Genomic DNA, 9,705 nt, shown 5'->3' with positions numbered 1-9,705 from the left:
CAGCGGGTCCAGCACCATCTCAGGAGAATAAGGACAGATGACATTTTGGGTGGAGACCCTTCTTCAGACTGGTCCTTGGTCTGTAGAAGAGTCCTGACCCTAAACATCACCTACCTTTTTCTTCATGGATGCTCCCTGTCCTGTTCAGTTGCACCAACACTTGTGTCTATCTATTATAAACTAGCATCTGCATTGCTTTTGTCATTTCACTCATTGTACATGAAATTTGAAATGGAGAATTCTGCCTGGATGGCCAGCTCTGCCGGGGATGTTTGAGTTCAAACCTGGTCTGAAAAGGAACCTATAGCCTGAATTGTACTCCATACAGCCCCACAGTACGCCAGTTGCATTTGCCTATTGTGTCGGCATTGTTCCCATGAAAGAGCTAATAGTCAAATCTAATAGTCAAATCTAAAATGGTCGTTCTTCCACAAAAGCATGGCCTAGTAGAACAAAAGAATGGTTTGGTGCCAAGTCTGAATGACTTTGTAAATTATTTGAAACAAAACATGGAGGACAGATTGTCTTTTCAATAAAGACATTAAGATGGCAGCCTGCAGCAATAACACGTGCTTCTTCAATGCCATAAAGAAGCCAAGATTGAAAAAAATAGCTGACACTCCAGAGATAAGTAATAACTTGTCATTGGATGAGCTCGATTTGGACCCAGCTTTCCTATATTGTGAAAGGCTACAGAATCTTTCAGTCATGCCATGTTCAGACTTGGTAGGAGTGTTTTACTGATAAGAAAAATGTATAATTGTGCTAACTGGCCTTTGTTCTGTGGGTGGGAACACGAGAAGCAGAGAAACCTTTGTGCTCATTGTAATCCCGCCACTTTCGTCTGACGATTAGATTAAAGATTGCCATGATCTACCTTAAACAGTTGTTGCTATCTGCTTTTTAAGAAAATAACTTTCACACCCAGTACCTTGCAGGTATTATTGCTGGGCATTACTACAGGAGTGATAAAACCATGAGAGGAATAGATTGGGAAAACAGTCTTTTGCCCAGAGTTGGGGAATCAAGAACCAGAAGACAAAGGGTTAAGGTGAGGGGGGAGGATTTATTAGGAACCTGAGGGGTAACATTTTCACGCAAAAGTTGATGGGTATATGGAACAAGCTGCCAGAGGAGATGATAGAGGCAGGTACAATCACAATGTTTAAAAAATGTTTAGACAGGTACATGGATAGGATAGGTTTGGATGGATATGGGCCAAACGCAGGCAGGTGGGACTAGTGTGGGCCGAAGGGCCTGTTTCCGTGCAGTATGACTATGAGTGGCCATCAGTCCGGGCTCCAGACCCCGAGTCTCTGCTCCTGACAATGTTGATGGTCTTTGACAGGTTTTGCAATCCAGGGCCTTTCGCATAGTCTCTCATAGTCAGAGAAGCAGAAAAACGGATGATGTACATCGAGAGTTAATAATTTGAAATGTTTTGTTAATTGTTACGTGTACCGAGGTACAGTGAAAAGCTTTTCCGTTGCATGCTAGCCAGTCAGCGGAGACTATACATGATTACAATCAAACTGTCCACAATGTTCACATACAGGATGAAGGAAATAATGTTTAGAGCAAGTCTAAATGTGTAAATTGATCAAATACACAAATTAAATAAAAGGAGGAAGAAAACACCAGCTACTTTTCTTGTCAGATGAGCCCATTCATAACATCAGAGTGCTAGAGTAACTCAGCAGGTCAGGCAGCATCCCTGGAGAACATGGATAGGTCAGGACCCTTCCTTGGACTGGAAAGGTTACCTATCCATGTTCTCCACAGAATCTGCCTGACCAGCTGAGTTACTCCAGGGTCTTTTTGTGGGTCTTTTTTTGTAAACCAGCATCTGCCGTTCTTTGCTTCAACATTTTGGTTCATAATGTCGTTCATGGAAGCAGTCAAGCCATCCTTGTCCAGTCTGGTCTGTGTGGCTCCAGACAGATCAATGTGATCTCTCGTTTCGTTTTCAGATATAGATAGATGTCCATTCATTGTCACTGATACATGTACAGTCTCAACCTGAAATGTCACCGGTTCCTTCTCTCCACAGAAAACAAGAAACAGAAAAAAAAACAGAAGTGAGATGGGGGGGGGGGGGGGGGGGGACAAATATCTACATATATCCTATCCATATATCAGATGGAAGTCCGTGTTGTTGGTCATTTCAGTGCATGTGGAATTGTGAATTTATGGGGCAAATTCTCGGAAGCAACTATTCCTGAGTCTGTTTGTCCTGGATTTGCCCCTATAGCGCCTGACTGTGAGCAGCAGGTGAGACTGCATTATTCTCTCTGTCTTTGTTGATCTCCAGGTGCCCTGCTTAGGCAGCGGGAGGTGGCAGAGTCCTCAGGGATTGGAGACAACCAATGATTCTGCGCTGTTGGTCACCCTCCGAAGCCTCTCCCTGTCTGCCATGGTGCACGTCCACCGTGTGTGCTCACGTATGTCAGCAGGCTCTCGAAAAAAAGCGGTAGAACTTTTGTAATTAAAGTCCAAATGGTGCTTCCTGAGGACCCTCAGGAAGTTTCCCATGTCTTTCAGCCTGAAGAATGGTCTCAACCTGAAATGTCACCCTTTCCTTCTCTCCAGAGATGCTGCCTGTCCCGCTGAGTTACTCCAGCTTTTCATGTTTATCTTTGGTGTAACGCAAAATCTGCAGTTCCTTCCTACTCTATGTGGTTATCATTTAAGGATGGGGTGTCAGTGCTGGGGCAAATCCCGTAAGCAAGTAGTTTTATGTTGCCCTATCTGCTGACTGTGAGGTGTAGGTGAGACTGATTATTTTCTCTGTTTGTTGATCTCCAGCTGCTGCCAGGTCCTGCTGGCAGGAGTTCTTAGACTGGAACAACATTGAAATCACGTGGGCAGATGGATCCCAGTCACCGTATCTGGGAATTTTAGTCTGTTAAAAAAAAAACTTAATTACTTTTGTAATTAAAAGCTAAATGGTGGGAACCTGAGCAGAGTTAGGTTTCTGACGAAAGATCTTCATCCTAAAGCATTAGCTCTGCTTCCCTTTCCACAGATGCTACCTGGCCTGCTGAGTGGCTTTTATTTCAGATTTTCAGCATCTGCTGGGGTTTTTTTTAGCTTTCTTGTTTTACAGCACTCCACCTCTAGTGAAATGTAATTTTAGTTCCATTCGCTGTGCCAGGTCCTATACCTTCTCCCCGTGTCCTGCATGGGATTTTTTCTGGAATCTCCGGTTTCCTCCCACACTCCAAAGATGTACAGGATTGTAGGCTGATTGGCTTGGTAAATTTGTAAATTGTCCTGAGTATGTGAGGATCGCTGGTCAGTGCGGTCTCAGTGGGCCGAAAGCCTTACTTTTGCACTGTATCTCTAAACTAAACTTAAGTAAACTGAAGGGCACAGCCTCCGAATAAAGGACATACCTTTAGAAGAGATGAGTGGGAATCGCTTAGCCAGTGGGTAGTGAATCTGTGGAATTCATTGCCACGATGGCTGTGGAGGCCAAGTCAGTGGGTATTTTTAAAGCAGCAATTTATTGGTACGGGTGTCAAAGGTTACGGGGAGAAGGCAGGAGAATGGAGATGAGAGGAAAGTCAGATCAGCCACGATTGAATGGCGGAGCACTCAATTGGCCGACTGGCTTCATTCTGCTCCCATGACTTATGAACTTATGAATTTTGGGTTTCATCCCGATGGAAGTTTGAACAAAACAGTTTATTAATCTGTCTCTTCAACCTTCTTTTCCAACAGTTATTGAGCAGATTGGTATACAAGGAGATCCGGGGCTGGTGTGGAAGCCAGCCGAGGACACGAGGGTAAGAGAATGGTCCTTATTAAACTCCCATTGACCCACTTGTGAATTATTACCTGCGTTGAATTGCATCTTCCACTGGCTTCACAATTATAGATGTTTCTAATTTTTGCAACATCTGTTAGAACCAGAGAGTTAGAACCTTGGATGGGTTAATGGTCTGATGGGAACAACATTATTTGATTCCCCCTGCTCTTTCTTCCAGTTCCCATTTTGCATGCAGTGATGAGACAGAGCACTGATGCAAAGGAGAAGTGGTCAGTTCTTGCAGTGTGCTGTCCTGCCTATGTCCCTCCATCCTTCCACCTTCCACCACTGCTTGATGAGAGGGGTATTGGCAGAGAATGGCAACATCTGTATTAGCACTGCTGGATGGAGACATAGTCTTGGATGTTCCTCTGGTGGCATGGCGGTAGAGTCGCTGCCTTGCAGCACCAGAGACCAGGTTCATTCCTGACTATGGGTGCTGTCTATTCGGAGTTAGTATGTACCCCGTGACCTTTGCGAGTTTTCTCTGGGATCTCCGGTTTCCTCCCACACTCCAATGAGTACAGGTTTGTAGGTTAATTGCCTTGGTATACATATAAATTGTTCCTAGTGTGTGTAGTGTTAGTGTGCAGGGAACGCTGGTTGTCGCTGACTTGGTGGGCCGAAGGACCTGTTTCTGTGCTGTATCTCTAAACTAACCTAAACAGTATGGCAAGTAGTCAGCGACTTGCTCATGTTCCCAGTAATTTTATAATAAGAACCAGTTTTTAACATGTTCCTTTCCAGTAGCTCAACTTGGGTAAACAGTGTTTTGCTTTGTGAGGGTTTTATGGGCTATTGTGGACAACTTGCGACTCCAGGGCAACCAGTCACTGGCAACATCAACCATGGGCATCCTGATGGGAAGTGATCTGAAAACTGGAGGCTTTGTGGTGAAAAGCAGCAGCTTGTGGTCATCCACCACTTGACATTGGCCCTGTAATACTCAAACATGCCTGACGGAAGCACTTCCACCTGAAGAAAGCACCAGAAGTGTGTGTGTTTTTTTTTAAAGCGACACAGGCAGAACCAGGCACTTTGGCCCGTCAAGTCTGTGCCAACCAGCGATCCCCATACACTAACACTGTCCTACACACTTGGGACAATTTACAGTTCTTACCAAACTACAAATCAATTAACCTACAAACCTGTACATCTTTGCTTTCTTCGGGTACATTTTTAGTATTACGGGGCAAACATAACTTTGAATCTTTCTCCACAGATACTGCCTGACCTGTTGAGTATTTTGAGCACGTTCTGGTTTTGATTACAAATTTCTAGCATTTTATAGTATTTATTCTTCAGCATATTGTAGGAGGCAATTCTAGGATGGCAGGGTGACTTAGTATTTATTCACAATGTTTACATGATGTTTAATTGTATGAACTTTTATGAATGAAATGTATTGTGGGGGTGAAGTCTGATCTGGTGCACTCTGCCGTAGTGCTGTAGTGTACAGGAACCTGCCTGGAGCATGCTGAGGGACAGAGCAGAGGTCCACACTCTTCGATAGAACTGGCAGATAGACTTTAATACAGTCCAATGTAAAACATAAAGTGCTGGAGGAACTCAGTGGGTCGGGCAGCATCTTTGGTTAAGTTTAGTTTCGAGATAGAGCACGGAAACAAGCCCTTCAGCCCACCGTGTCCACGCCAACCAGCGATCCCTGTACATAGCACACTATTCGACACACACTAGGGACAATTTACAATTTTACCGCCAATTAACCTGTAAATCTGTCTGGGATGTGGGAGGAAACCGGAGCATCTGAGGGAAAATCCACGCAGGTCACAGGGAGAATGTACAAACTCCATCTGTACAGTACCTGTAGTCAGGGTCGAACCCTAGTCTATGGCATCGTAAGGCAGCAACTCTACTGCAGCGCCACTGTGCCACCTGGTGGAAGGAATCGGTAGGAGACGTTTCAGGTCGAGACCCTTCCACAGACTCCAATTCTGAAATGAGCTACTGAGTCTGAAGATGGGTCCAGACCCAAAACTCCTATCCATTCCCTCCACAGATGCTGCCTGGCCCGCTCAGTTTCTCCCCGATTTTGTTTAGCTTGAGATTCCAGCATCCGCAGTTCCTTGTTCATCAAATCCATGCTCCCCCTGCTGGTCGGAAGGGATGGTGCTTCAACAGTACAAATAAATCTCAAGACGTTGAAGTCATTTTGCACCTTTTAGACTTTAATTTAGCGATATAGCATGGAAACGGGCCCTTCGGTCCACCGAGGCTGCGTTGACCAGCATTCACTGTAAATCAGCACTATCCAACGCACTAGGGACAATTTACAATTTGACTTGGATTATTAACTTACAAACCCGTACACCTTTGGAGTGTGGTTTCTCCACCTTTGGAAGAAACTGGAGCACCCGGAGAAAACCCACGCGGTCACAGTGAGAACGTACTAACTCTGTACAGACAGCACCCATAGTCAGGATCAAACCCAAGTCTCTGGCGCCACAAGGCAACAGCTCTACCGTGGCACCACCGTGCCGTCGAAGTAAATTAATCTCTGAATTTTAAGATGAGGTTTTGCCTGGAAACAGTGACATCAGTATACTTTTTCCAGAAGTGCTATTTTATAAAAATGAAGATCCTAGCTTTTTGATGGTGGCACATCATTTAGTGTGTTCAGATGCACAGCTGATACTCCTGGTATGTTCTGAGATGAATGCACACCCACAGCTCTCCTAGCAGAAAGCAGAAAATTTCAACCATCAGTCTGCATGATGGCCCGTGCTTGAACTTCCTGCTATTCAGTTCCAGAGTTGAAGCCAGGTCCCACATCAGGCATAGCGAGCAGCCAACAAAGATCAAACCTGTGTACTATATCCCAGGAAAGGTCAGTCCTTTTCAGAGAGGATAGGAGAAATACTTTTACAGAGAAAGTAAAAGATATGGCTTTGTGGAGAAGGATGAAAAGTGTCGGGCGGCGCGGTGGCATAGCGGTAGAGCTACTGCCTTACATCGCTAGAGATCCGGGTTCGATCCTGACTACGGGTACTTGTCCTTACTGAGTTTTTGCACTCCTCCATGACTTGCATGGGTTTTCTCCATGATCTTCAGTTTCCCCTCCGCTCCAAAGATGTATAGGCGTGTAAGTTAATTAGCTTGGTGTAAATGTAAAATTGTCCCTAGTGCGTGTAAGGTGGTGTTACTGTGCGGTGATCGTTGGTCGGTGTGGAGCCGGTGGGCCGGAGGGCCTGTATCAGTGCTGTATCTCTAAACTAAACTGAACTACTGTACATTTACCAGTAATTCCTCATGAGGTTTTTCCTCTTTTTTGTGTTCCAGATTTAAGGAGATCTGACTGAGAAGATCATAAAAGAAACCTTGGAAATTCAATTTGTCGATTAATTCTGTTTTGCGTCAAATATCTGGTTCCATCGGCGTGTGGGAGAAAAGTGTCAAAGGGAGGAATAAAGGGTCTGTTTAATGTTTTGATTCTTTCCCAGAGCCGTAGCACAGAGATTAAAGTCAGACCTGCCTTTTATGAATCTGTCAGCTAAATCTTAGCCACTCACTGACTGAAGTTGGCCTGCTAATTTATGGTGAAATGGTTTACATTGAGGGAGCACAGTCTGTGTCTGATGTACTGTCTTTTAATAAATATGTACGCCATTTGTATAATTGTTTCCAAGTGGAATAGTTCTTTTTATTAAAAAAAAAAAAAAGCTTCAAAATTCAAACATCGATCAATCAGTTTTCCTTCCGTGTTACTTTAATTCATATTTATTTGGTACTTTTCGTTCTTGTTGGCTAACCTTTTGCACTGTAGGCAGAACATGATCTTGGGCAGGCATCAAAGTTAGTTCCCTTTATGTTTGTTTGTGTGTGTGTGTGTCACACAGAATAAGACGTCAAGTTACTCACTAATGGTGCCATCTTCTAATGGTTCTTGCATCTTCATTTAAATGGTGGCTATAGTTGGAAGGGCAGGGGGTAGTCTGCATTGTGGTTGTACCAGAGTGCTTCAACATTTATCCTCTGCACTTTGGGCTTATGCCCTTCCTAGCCAGCCCTCAGAAAACCTGCTGGGTAGCACAGGCGAACTGTGCTTCAATTATGTTTATATTACATTAGGCTTCATTGCTGGTGCAGGGAGTGTGATGGGGGTTTACCAGATTGCTTCCTGGGATGTTTAGTTTGGAGATACAGCATGGAAACAGGCCCTTTGGCCCATCAGGTCTGTGCAGACCAACGATCCCCACACATTAACAGTATCCTAAATACACTAAGGACAATTGTTTTTAACATTTAGACCAAGGCCAATTTACCTACATACCTGTACGCCTTTGGAGTGTGGGAGGAAACTAAAGATCTCTGAGAAAATCCACGCGGTCATGGGGAGAACGTACAAACTCCATGCAGACAGCACCCGTAGTCGGGATCAACCCTGGGTCTCCGGCGCTGCAAGCGCTGTAACTCAGCAACTCTACCGCTGCGCCCCCCCTGAGTCTAGGTGGGAGGGAGGAGGAGACAGCGGAAAGAATAGATACCCACATTGGGCAGGAAATGGTGTTGAGTAGACTGATGGGACTGAAGACTGACAAATCCCCAGGGCCTGATGGTCTCATCCCAGGGTATTTAAGGAAGTGGCTCTAGAAATCGTGGATGCATTGGTGATCATTTTCCAATGTTCTATAGACTCGGGATCAGTTCCTGTGGATTGGAGGGTAGTTAATGTTATCCAACTTTTTAAGAAAGGCAGAAGAGAGAAACAGGGAATTATAGACCAGTTAGCCTGACATCGGTGTTGGGGAAGATGCTCGAGTCAATTATAAAAGATAAAATAGCCGTACATTTGGATAGCAGTAACAGGATCGGTCCGAGTCAGCTTGGATTTATGAAAGGGAAATCATGCTTGACTAATTTTTTGGAATTTTTTGAGGATGTAACTAGGAAAATGAACAAGGGAGAGCCAGTGGATGTAGTGTACCTGGACTTTCAGAAAACATTTGATAAGGTCCCACATAGGAGATTAATGGGCAAAATTAGGGCACATGGTATTGGGGGTAGAGTGCTGACATGGATAGAAAATTGGTTGGCAGATAGGAAACAAAGAGTAGGGATTAACAGGTTATTTTCAGAATGGCAGGCAGTGAAGGCAGATTACTATCTAAATGGCGTCAAGTTGGGAAAATGGAAAGTACAACGGGATCTGGGGGTCCTTGTTCATCAGTCTATGAAAGTAAGCACGCAGGTACAGCAGGCAGTGAAGAAAGCAAATGGCATGTTGGCCTTTATAACAAGAGGAGTCGAGTATAGGAGCAAAGAGGTCCTTCTGCAGTTGTACAGGGCCCTAGTGAGACCACAGCTGGAGTATTGTGTGCAGTTTTGGTCCCCCAATTTGAGGAAGGACATTCTTGCTATTGAGGGAGTGCAGCGTAGGTTTACAAGGTTAATTCCCGGGATGGCGGGACTGTCATAAGCTGAGAGAATGTAGCGGCTAGGCTTGTATACTCTGGAGTTTAGAAGGATGAGAGGGCATCTTATTGAAACATCTAAGATTGTTAAGGGTTTGGGCTAGAGGCAGGAAACATGTTCCCGATGTTGGGGGAGTCCAGAACTAGGGGCCACAGTTTAAGTATAAGGGGTAAGCCATTTAATAGTCAATAGTCTATTTAATTGTCATTTGGACCCCTGGAGGTCCAAATGAAATGCCGTTTCTGCAGCCATACATTACACACAAATAGACCGCAGACACAACATAATTACATTTTACATAAACATCCATCACATAGCTGTGATGGAAGGCCAAAAAAAGCTGGTTTCTCTGGATACTTTCAAGAGAGAGCGGATATAGGGCTCTTACAGAGAGTTGCGGTGTGGAGTCAGCCTGAGGTGGAGGCTGGTTCTCTGGATACTTTCAAGAGAGAGCTATATAG

The 9,705-nt window shown here is 44.6% G+C and overlaps 1 long non-coding RNA gene across 1 annotated transcript; it reads left to right on the top strand.

Moving 5' to 3' along the window:
* Positions 1-3,191: 3,191 nt before the first annotated feature.
* LOC129712424 (uncharacterized) lies at positions 3,192-7,447 on the top strand. Its single transcript, XR_008726051.1, has 2 exons — positions 3,192-3,788; positions 7,112-7,447. It is a non-coding gene; the product is annotated as an uncharacterized LOC129712424 (long non-coding RNA).
* Positions 7,448-9,705: the final 2,258 nt, after the last annotated feature.

The sequence above is a fragment of the Leucoraja erinacea genome, chromosome 32 (genome assembly GCF_028641065.1).
Source record: "Leucoraja erinacea ecotype New England chromosome 32, Leri_hhj_1, whole genome shotgun sequence".
Lineage (NCBI taxonomy): Eukaryota > Metazoa > Chordata > Chondrichthyes > Rajiformes > Rajidae > Leucoraja > Leucoraja erinaceus.
This window is presented reverse-complemented; position numbering and strand designations above follow the sequence as displayed.